Raw genomic sequence first — 11,326 nt, forward strand, 5'->3', positions numbered from 1 at the left:
GCGTTCCAAGTAGAACGTGGAGCCTATCTAGTGGAACCTTTCGTAACTGTTGCCGCTTCATTTCTTCAAATGCCGCCAGAAGCTATAGTGGAGCGGGCGACAGCAGGCGAAGGTGGAGTGAATTTTTTTCTGCAGTGGATGTAGTATTTCATTTCGCAAAAATCAATCATCTATAATTTTTTATAAAAGAACACTGCAAATATCACTTGTGTATTCCTTTGTTGTCTTATATTTGCGTAATGTCTTGTTCTTTTCAACAATGTGTACAAGCATGAACATTACACCGGACTTTAGCTGTGATTTAGCTGTGACTATATAAGACTATTTCGCAGGCCTTGTTTTACTTTGGCCGGGTGGCTGAATCGGGCCACAGACAGACAGGCAAACAGACATACAGACAGACCAAAATTTCTTGGTTTAAGTAGCCCAAGAAAGGCTATCGTCTTTAAAACACTGGCAGCGAGAGAATGTGGTGAGCCTTTGGGAGCTACTGATCAAGAGCAACATTGTGCCACGTTGATTGGGGGCCGGTAGCCTGTGTGACAGCTGAGCCATTCGGGTACTGCTTGGTGGTGCGAGGAGGTGCAAGCTTGGCGGCAGTGAGAAGAGCCAGTTGGAGAAGGGGGAGCGGGAGCATCAGCGGTTCTCAAGAAGTGGAATTTGAGGACGTGGGTACCGGCTTGGCGGCAATAGGAGTAAAAGGCACGGCGAGAATTTCGCGTTATCATGCGTGGCCTCGTTTTGGTACAACTTGGCGTTCCTCACTCATGACGTACCCAGACCGTCCAGATTCCCACAATACTTCGCGCGGTAAACGTTATTTTCATAAACCTTTTTCGCATCTCGAAGAACGCCACCCTGAGAGCAATCTGTCAATGTATAGGTGTTGGTGAGGCTCGATTTAAGCCGATGAACATCTCAAGGTGCCGACTTTTAAATGAATGGTTCTAGATGTTCCAGCAGGCCGCCGGTGAGGTTCATGCAGTTTTTCATAGGTTACTTCACATCGCAGATGGCCGAGACGTAGATGAGGAGCAGCTCAGACAACTCCGACTCCTCCGGGGGCTAGTTCTCGTCCGCCAGCATCTTGAGCATGTAGCCTAATTCGTAGCCACACTGGATGGGAAGCCACCAGAGGCATTTCGAGAGGACCATCCCAGAGGTCATCAGCAGCCGGGCAAACTCGTAGGGTTGGATGACCTTCTCGTCGTGCTTCTTAAAGTGATGGCCCGAGTTGGTGAGCAGTTCGATGAATGTCTGAGTGTGTGTGTCCTCCATGTTGCAGAACTTGAAGATTAATTGCCACGTGGAGTAGTTTGGGGGCGGGTGGCCGTCCTCGTCGACGAAGGTGAGGTCCAGCTGGATGACCTTCAGTGGGTTTACATTGCAGCGCAGTAGCCAGGTGCAGGTGATTTCCCGTATGGGGCGGTCCACCATCCCCGGGAACTCCATGCCCATGGCAACGAAGTTTTACTTCACGGCACGGATGGCACTGCGGGACTCGTGCTCGATGTTGGTGGTCCGCACATCCAGAACACCGCAGGCCTCGTTACCCACCACCAACGCGTTGATGATGATTACAGCGTGGTCCCCATGGTTGGCATCGGGGCTTGTGCGTGCGGTGCTCCAAGCAGGCAAGCTCACACAGGCGGGGCTGGATAAACGTAACGGGCTAATATTACCAAAATCCTGTGCTGAATTAAAATCCGATACGAACCTGTCAGTATGACGACAGTACTCTTCTTCTTTCTTTTCGCTGATCTCTGCACGGCACATAGCCACAGCTGGATTGTCACTCTAAACGAGTTTATCCGTATTTAGCTTTCTTAACCACAACAGTTTCCCTGTATTACGCAGGGTTACACAAGAGGACGTCGCTAAAATGTTGGATCACTACTTAATCCGTCCTGAATTCGAGTAGTTCATTGTCATCACCTCTAGTCGTCGTAGATAAGATGGCCTAGTTTGGGTTTGAGTGTGTTTCCAGTCTGCACCTGCGCCTTTTACCTTGTTTTAATGATGCTTCGAACAACCTTTGATTTTTTTATATTTTGTCGGACTACTGGCAGGTAAACTGCGGCATGCATGACGTCAAGAAACTGCTTTCTTCACGCCGGATGGACCAACGCCGCCTGTATAATCCTTGCCTAACGCGTGAGCAAAAAATGGCCAAACCGCCACTCTCCTGTTGCTATCTCCTACCCTTTCCCGCTCCGTAGCCTTCATACGTGCTTTCATGTCCGCCAGCCAGCGCCGCTTCTCGGACACTATTCAAAATAATTTACGGTTGTTCTAGCGTTCCCCAGGCCGCGCTCCGGCGCATTCGAGGCAAACTGACAGACACACGCTGTAGAAGTGGATGCAGTGTTCGGGACTCGCGAGCAGTGACGAAAGGCGACACGTCCGCCGGCGCGCGCCACATAGCGGATGAGTGCCTGAACTAAGCGTCTCTACCGCTCCCATTGGAAAGCGGGCGACGCGTTAGGCAGTGTTTATACAGGCGGCGTTGGATGGACTATATCTGTTTAGCCGCCTTCCTTTTGGCGTCTAAAATTTACCAGAAACCTTTCGACGGCTCACGGGCAATGTTTAGGGCCACCTAGAGTGGATTCTTACTTTTGTATTGTAAATGTGTTCGTTAATTATTCTTCCCCTTATGCCTTCACCTACAGCCGAAGAAATGTTTCTTTGGCTTAGATGAACTTTAATCCCGGCCATTTTGCGAATAGAAACGAAATACGCTCATATCCAAAAATGTTGTTTTAGCTGCATACCAGACATCTGCAATGGTGATAAATCTAAAAAGCTTTCTCGAATACGCATTTTACTTTTGGCAGTGTATTAAGAATATTGCAGAGGGAAATCAATTCTCATTTATCTTCTAAAGAATATTCTGCACTGTTGTGGCAATAGGAGTGCCACGCCTCATTTGGCGACCTCAAGCTTGCCCTTCTGAGGCCTGTCTCGCTAGCCCACTTTTTAATTTAGACCAGCTTTCTACGCACACATGCAAACCAGAACGAACCCCAAGCCCCTATTTTATATGGATTACCTTGACAGTAAGTAACCAAGTCCCCGTAACCATGGTGTCGGAAGGAAACAAAAACTGGGAACTAAAAAAAACTGTATGTCTGGCCGGAACGAAAACGAAAACGTGGGGATATTTATTATTTCTCTCAAAAATGAAAACGAAAAAAATCGCTTTGCTTTTCGCTTTGAGTGGCAATTTTCAGGTATTTCAGCATTCATTTCAACATTTCAGTTGCCATGCAGCCAGATGGTAGATTGTCATGGATTCGCTGGCATAAAATCGTCTTTCGTCTCGCGGTGCCCTCTCTCCCGCAGGCTTGCTGCCTGCGTTTATAGATGGTATTCACTGAAAAGTTTAGCTGTCAATTTCTTCACTTGGCAACACTAGACACGGCCATGGACATGGCCGAAGCGTCACGGACATGGCGCGGCTTCTGCCACTGCACCCACACGCCGCAGAAAAAAAAAAAAACACCGGCGTGCGTCGTCTGCTCCGTTTCAACTCAGTTCTCAACGCTGGTGTCAGTACAGATGTTATTAATCGCACTCACATTGGAGTCGAGGCTTTACTTTGCGTTCGGTGGGGTAAAGTTCGGAACGTCCAACACACATCATAACCTTAGAACGGACAAGTACCGCCATCCCGCGAAGCCCGACGTAACCAGTGACGGCACACTCACGTGGTTGCCTGTATGCGCGCCTCGCCAGTGAATACAACCTATACGCTCTCCCTCTGTGTCGATAGGCATGGTTCTGAGCTCACCACGTGACCACCGAGCGCATCTGACTGCAATGCAGACGTCACGGCGTTATTTATTTATTTATTTATTTATTTATTTTGTTAAAATATCCACATTAGTCATATGGCATTGTTGTAGGGGGTGTAATACATAAATAAACACGAATATTCTAAGACACGACATGAGAATAAAGAACAAAAAATTGCCAAAGGGCTCATCTCCCCGCGAGGGGGACTCGAGTAAATGCGTCGCATAGGGGGTGGGTGTATTGCGTTAACGTTTAGTGTTTGGGGAGTTGGTGGTAGTGAATGCGTTGTATCAGCAGCTTGTCAAGCAATGAGTCAAGGATATAAGGCGCGTTCGTAGCCTTTCATTCTGTGTCGGTTTTGTGGCGCAGTGGGAAGAGCACCATGTACCTCGCGTTCCGCCCACAGGTAGTGAATGCGTTGTATCAGCAGCTTCTTGACGTAGTTTGAATGAGTCAAGGATATAAGGCGCGTTCGTAGCCTTCCATTCTGTGTCGGCTTTGTGGCGCAGTGGGTAGAGCACCATGTACCTTGCGTTCCGCCCGCAGGGTCGTGGGATCGAAACCAGGCGCCGGTAAGTATTATTTTATATATAGTGTAGGGGGAGGGGTGCGGACCTGTTGTTGAGAGCGAGGAGGGTAGCGTGATACGGGAGAGGAGGAGTGGGGGAGAGGGCGCACCTGGAACGGCTGTTGCGGACGCCGAGGCACGCCAACGCCGGGTGACATCGTGATTTAAAGAAACGCTCTGCATTTAAAAATACAATCTTTGGCGTGAACACCAGCATAGATGACTAGCAGCGAAAACCGCAGAATACAGCCGCACACTCAATACAAATAGCTACAAGACATGCTTCACTTGTACGCAAGTGTTGCCAGAGCACCGCGGAAAACATTTCATAAGGAGCGGAAGCAACAGTGTCGGCCAGATAATTCTATATTAGTTTTTTAGGAAAATACGCTTCCCATGCGGATGTGCGCCACAAATATCCGCCAATTTTCTTGCTGTTATCCCTTGGTCTGGATGTATACGCGGGAGCAGAAGGTACTGATGTTGGTCCATTGCTACCTCCTCTCATACAGTCTGTTTTAAGATTTTAAGACTGGAGTTTTAGAGTGTGCCATGAGACAGACCGTTTCACACTTTTAACGCTAACATTACAACTACACGAGTTAGTAACAAAGCGCACAGTTGGACTTTAAACTGCCTCAGAATTATTCCTAAGAATTTTAATGTTGGGGTTCCAGACCAAGGTGGCATACTCAATTGCGTGCGAGAGGAGCACACTGGTTTTTCGGAAACTTGGAGTGTTCGCACCTAAAAAATGGTATACTTCACCACAGCCGGGTGCCCCAAAACAAATAGCGCTCAAAGATTTTTCATCTACGACAGCGCCGCAATCACACCTGGGTGTCAGGTTGAGGACTGCCAGAATGCAGTTTTTGGCGGCCAGGGTAAAAAGTTGGAGCGTCATTTGCAGCTGCGCCATGAAAAGATATACGCCGACGAGTGCTCAAGTCTCCTCGGATTTGTTTTTTTTGTGTTTGTGTGGGCGCAGTTGACATATTTAACGCATAGTTTTACAAAAATTGATAAGCATCACTTCATCCTTTTTAACATAATTTCATAATTCTCAATGGGTTTTAAAATAATTCTATAAATCTCAATTTTTCTTGCGCGCAAACTCGAACCACTGTGAAGCGTTACGAACCATTATTTTTTTTTCGTTCCGGAGCTGAACCGGAACGGAACTTTTATTTATGGAACGAAACATGAAACCGGAAGGAAAAAAACATTTCGATCCGACACCTTGCCCGTAACACAACCACGACCTCCTTTCCCTCCTCCCCGCTGTTGATCTTTCTCAGCGCCCTAGATGCAAGCGACTGGAACAGATTTCCCTGCCATCTTCTACACTCCGCCAGCGGATGCAAAAATGGTGAAATGACTGGGCTCGGCAAGGGTGTCGCCAGCGCATCCTCGGATTTATCTTACCGAGTAGAAGACGCAACCGCTCTCTCTACTTGTCCAACCCGGCGCGGCTGATAACGGCGCTAGCGCGCTATCTGCAGCCGATTGCGCGTTTTGTCAAAAAGGCATAGGTGGGGCCGATGGGTAAAGAACTTGTAAAAGAGGCGTCGCCGGTGGCGAGAAAGCGGTAAACGGCGTTGGCGAGTAAAGCAGGTTCATAGGAATAAGAACTGGGGGTATTAGGCATATACAGCTCCGCTGTGAAACGACGCCGTGCATGGCCATATTCTCTAGCACCTCAAGATGGCTGACTGTTTCACCGCATATGCTTGTGAATAGGCAGCAGCAATGCAGGACCACCAGAGCGGAATTTGGGGCGATACAGTACACTATTCTAGAGTATGAAGGCGCGCAGCCCAAGGTCCGGAGTAGCACAGTCAATATTTTTAATTATGGCTCGTAGCGTCGTGGCGTTGCTCGTGGCGGGAGCCAGTAGATGAGATATGGCTAAACTGCATGTATCGCAGACAAGCGAGTAGACCAGTTAGGTGGACGGTTTACGAGAGAGACAATTGTCATCTTGGTGTAATCGACGAGACTACTGGTGACTGAGAACTCGTGTCCTCTTTAAGGCGCAACGCCGAGTGGCCAACTCGTCCTGCCGAGTCCTTCAATGAGAAGAGCAAGCACAGTGCGCAGTGATCCGTTACAATGGAGAATGGCGGGCCATAGAAGTAGGGTCAGAATTAGGTTATTGCCCATTCTGAGCCAAGGCGTTTGCTCTTCGTAACGGAGTAACTGGAGTCAGGTATGGACGGCAACTGACTCGCCTGTGAAATCACACGCTCATGTTATGGAGACAAAACAGAACCTATCCCACATCCGCTGTAATCCGCACGGGAGTGTGTTGGCGCGGAGGGGTCAGTGTCCTAAAACAGGAGATGCTGCGAGCAGGTAAGCCAAGGTACAGAATGCTTCTGCTTGCGTTCAGCGCCAAGATAACTCACCGTTTTACCGCAGAAGTCGGTGAGGAGACGGGCGCTTGTCGCGTAGTCCGGCTGAAGCAGCGAAAGTACGAACAGAGGCGGACAAAGATGCAAACGTGTTGGTCAGTTGCAAAGGTGGAAAGTACTGTAGGGCGTGAGCTGTTTTGGGGTCCGGTCTGACGCCATAGGCGTGCTCAAGGTGGCCAATAATTGTTAATTTACGGGAAATAAAGCGGCAGGAGGTGAAATTTCACAGACCGCCGGGGTCCGTCAGAAAGCATCAGGTATGTCGGCAAGTCAGCCCAACTTACTATCACCTCTGGCCGTTAGTTGTCTTCGTGCCACACGCCGCAGCATGTTAAGAAGTATACTTTACAGGAGAAAACCTGCCGTTTCAAACCAACTTCGAAACGCGATTTAAGTAATTTCTGTTAATAATATTATTAAATCTTGATTATTCCTGTATTCTAAATTAGTTCCAATCATGTTAATTTATTTTGAACCGGTTTTATCCGATACACTTGTTTTTTGACCACCGTTTGACAACTTGGTGCACCGTGACGACATGAGACGACGACTACAGGAGACGCCGACAGCCCGAGCCCCTAAGGTGCTTCGCCCCTAATAAAACGTATAGTTTACTGTGCGCTACTCATTTTCTTTACTGTTCTCGTCTTCTCCTTCAGTGGACGACGGGGAGCAGATTGGCTTTCAAGACCGCATCAGTGGTGGCAGTTCCAACTCACACTTAGCGTCTCTGGAACAGGCGAAGCGTAGTTATGGAGGGGAGAAGTAACCATTGCTTAGAGAATTAGACGCTGATATGATTGAGCACTCGGTGATCGCGGTCCAGCGTACTCAACTATAAATCTCATGCGGGGAAACGAACTGTAGCAAATGTGTATTTGTTACTCCGAAACCAAAACAGAAATCACTTTATATACTTCGGCGCAGTAACACATATCAGCGACCTCCTCCCCCGTAGATTTCCCTTCACTGCCACAGAAAGTCGTGTCCGAATATTAAAGGGACACTGAAGTGATTCGTGAACATTGCGGGATTACTAGCGCAAATTGTAGTCCGGAGTCCATAGGCCATGTTTCGACCACTATGAGAGCGAATTAATTTAGTAGGAAAATCTATTCGAAAATGCTGTCCTCCTCTCCGCATCCTCGCCCATTTTCTGTAGCGTTTTCGTGTGACGTCCAGAGGAAATGACTTGGCTTGACTCCGCTACGTAGACTGCACGGCTCGCCGACCTTCCGACAGAGTCAGTCGGCCCAGCGTTTAGACCGCCTGCAGCCGACGGGTCGTCCCAATTCTTTAGCTCAGTTGAAATTAAGCCACGACACGTTTGTGAATCGGAGAATGTGCCTTTCTTTACTTTGATAGTTTGTACACTGCATCAAGCTCCAAGTCCAGGTCGCTCCAGACAAGCGCTGCACAAGCGCACATGCGACGCTCCGCTGACTGGTACGCTAGTAGGAAATTCTAAGGCCACTTGAAGGCGGGAGAAGAGTCAGCGAAGTCAATATAGGTACTAAGGAAATAAAATCAACTGAAACTTTTACCGCACAGCGTAAAACTATGGAGGAGGAAGCACTTTTTTTGGGCTCGGGGGACAAGCACAGCGGTCAGCAGCACGACCACACATCTGCGAACGCTTTTCCGTCTAAGACATGAAATTTCTAGACGTGAGATATTCTGGAAATTTGGGGGACGCTTACTGCATGACCGCTATACAACGAATAGTCATCTCAGCTGCTTGAAATGCTAAAACTAAATAAAAGTGTAACCTAGTTATACATTATATACCTTATATTTCGAGAGCCGGTTGTGCGGGCTCGTGGCCGAGTGGTCAGGAGCGCTACGTTTGTTATTTTGCTAGTCGCAACTTCGAATCCCCTAGGGTACTTCTTTTTTTTTTTGTAAGTTGATTTTTTCGTTTTCGGTTGATGTTTTCTATACTGAGTTCACAATTTTTGGGCCGTAACATTCACTGCTCCACGAGCTAGTTCGCAGAACGCGCGCAGACGGCCACTGATGCGCTAGCGAGTACTCGTTGGCGTGCTGTTGCCATAAGCACCGACTGCTTGCGGGCAGTAGGCGCAGGCCAGAATCAGCAGACCGTTGGCCTGGTGTGAACATGCTTTTTACGATACATGCATGAGTGAGGCAAGCTCCAAATATGAGGGAAAAAGCGCATGGCATTTGAGCGTCTGCGGTGAGGCAGAGGGCGTCCATCCAGAGGGCGTACTCTGCTTAAAATCAGACGTTCTATCAGGCCTTGAAGTAAACCAGAGAACGGTAGGACGTTTGGCCTTAGGCGCGCATGGAAAAACAACTAACGAAGCAGTTCAGGGAGATATGGGCTGGGCGTCGTTTGAAGTTAGAGAAGCTCAGAGTAAAATATGCTTTGAGATGAGGTTGAGGGCAATGGATCAACGAAGGCGGGCAACTAAGGTTTTTAGGTACCTGTACTTGAAAAGCGTGGACACGCAGTGGTTAAGAAAGACTAGAAGGCTAACGATGAAATACGGAAAGAACAGTGGGGAATCCAAAACAGCCAAGGTAACCAAAAAAGAGGCAAGGCAGATTGAAACGAATAAATGGAGGGAAAAAATGGAAGCTAAAACGTCGTTAGAGATGTACAGGGCTGAGAAGATGAACATCAGAAAGGAAAATTTCTACGATAATTCCCAGGGCAGTGCTTTGCTTTTTGAGGCTAGAGCAGGTTGCCTGCGAACTAAGAGTTTTGTGGGGAAGTATTCACAAAATGATGGGGTATGCGTGGTCTGCGGTAAAGAAACAGAAACTATGCGGCACATCGTGTTAGAATGTGAGGGTATCCATCCAAATCTACATGAAGGGAATATTGGGCTTTCAGAAGCCCTAGGATTTAAGGGTATCACAGAGGAAGTTACCTTCAAGGCTGTCGAGGGGACGAAAAGAAGATTAGAATGCTGGTGGACGAAAAGCAGAGAGGGGAATATTGCCTAGGACAGTTACCACCTGTAACAGGAAAAAAAAAGTATTTTGTGCCTAATAAGCTTTTTGTGCCTGCCCTAAGCAGCGCTAGTATTAAACCAAAAGTGTAAAACATATGTATATTAGTCCTTTTTGGTAAGATGACATGTCATCACCCCGATACAAAGGGGAAACCAATAGAAATCATCATCATCATCATCATCATCACTGCGGAGGCCTCGGCTAGTGATTGCTACGATTCCAAGCCGTCCTAGGAGGCTTATCTTAGGCATTTTACAGCCGAAAACATGGCAGAAGCACGATATGGCGATTATTGAGATATCGAGAATGCCCATCCGACGATAACGTCGGATGTCAAGCATGTTGTTTTACAGAAACCGAAACCGCAACTTGTTTGAATGCTAATCTTGGACATCTTCCAATCACGGTGCTCCTCCTCCTGACGTCGCAGCCTTTAGTTGGTGCGGCTGCCGCAGACCGCACATGGTAGTTTTTCTTCTTTCGCGCTTTATAAAATAATTACCGACTTATCAACCGGATGAAAAGTGTGTTAATTTGAGCTAGTCTACGCAGTGCAAGAAAAAACGAGAGCTTGAAAAATTCGCTTAAGTGTCCCTTTAAGGCACGTAAACACGAGTTTCATGGTACGCGCCGGTTTTGCGTCCAATAGTCCGTTGTTAATGGAGCCATGAAGACAAAACACAAGTTTGTGTTATTCGAAAGATTTCGTGTTTTATAGTGCCCCCAGCGCTTGTCTGAATGCAAACGATGCTTTATTCGCTGAGAAATTAATTACTTTAAGTTAAAATTTTGATTTTCCAGCTAAATTGTGTGTTTTCGTGGTCTGAAATGACATCCCAGGGCCTTGTTTACCGTTAGTGAATCTATAGATTGCGCCACCACACCGCGGCAAGCCGTTTTCTGCCTTTGGTTTGTTTGTGAACGTATTTGTACCTGGCTTGTTTTGTTCATGGTGGCAATCGTTTTGTGAAACATGGTGCTAGCTCGACAAATACGGTCACGTAAGACATCTTAGCTTGCGTCAATCGGCCAGGGTCGTCTGAAACAACCAGAAAGCCCCGCAGTCCTGTGCAGCTAAACCAAGCAGTGTGCGCAGTACCAACAGCAGTATACGTATCGGTACTTCTCTGTTTACGTGTGCTTTCGTAACTTCCACTGTTTGTCCCACCATCCTTAGGGCTTTAAAACGAATGTGCTCTAAATTTAAGCGCAAATAGCTCGTTCGGCAAGCTTATAAGCTCTGCCTAATTTGCGTTTGCTTTTGCCGCCCCCCGCCAATCGCAGAGCTGGCTGGTACGACATCATAGGTTCTGATGCGGGAAATGAGCTAATGGGTCGCATGGCCATTCCCTTTTTTCCTAATTATGCAGCTTATTTGAGAGAAGTTTACGTTAAAAGTGGTGTCAGTATGGTTCTAACGAGGCATTCTTTCGAATGAACCAAACGTGTGTTTTCTCTTCATGGCTCCGTTAAGAAGTCTCAGTGGGAATTCACGCGCAGCCACTGCATTCGCACATCCTTCGTTCATAGTTGCGTGTTATTTACATTTATTGGCCACAGTTTT

The 11,326-nt window shown here is 47.6% G+C and overlaps 1 pseudogene; it reads right to left on the reverse strand.

Moving 5' to 3' along the window:
* Window positions 1-1,065: 1,065 nt before the first annotated feature.
* Window positions 1,066-1,458, reverse strand: LOC144158305 (CCR4-NOT transcription complex subunit 7 pseudogene; annotated as a pseudogene).
* Window positions 1,459-11,326: the final 9,868 nt, after the last annotated feature.

Source organism: Haemaphysalis longicornis, unplaced genomic scaffold (assembly GCF_048455015.1).
Source record: "Haemaphysalis longicornis isolate Haplotype H1 unplaced genomic scaffold, Haemaphysalis longicornis Haplotype H1 scaffold_1, whole genome shotgun sequence".
NCBI classification, from domain to species: Eukaryota; Metazoa; Arthropoda; class Arachnida; order Ixodida; family Ixodidae; genus Haemaphysalis; species Haemaphysalis longicornis.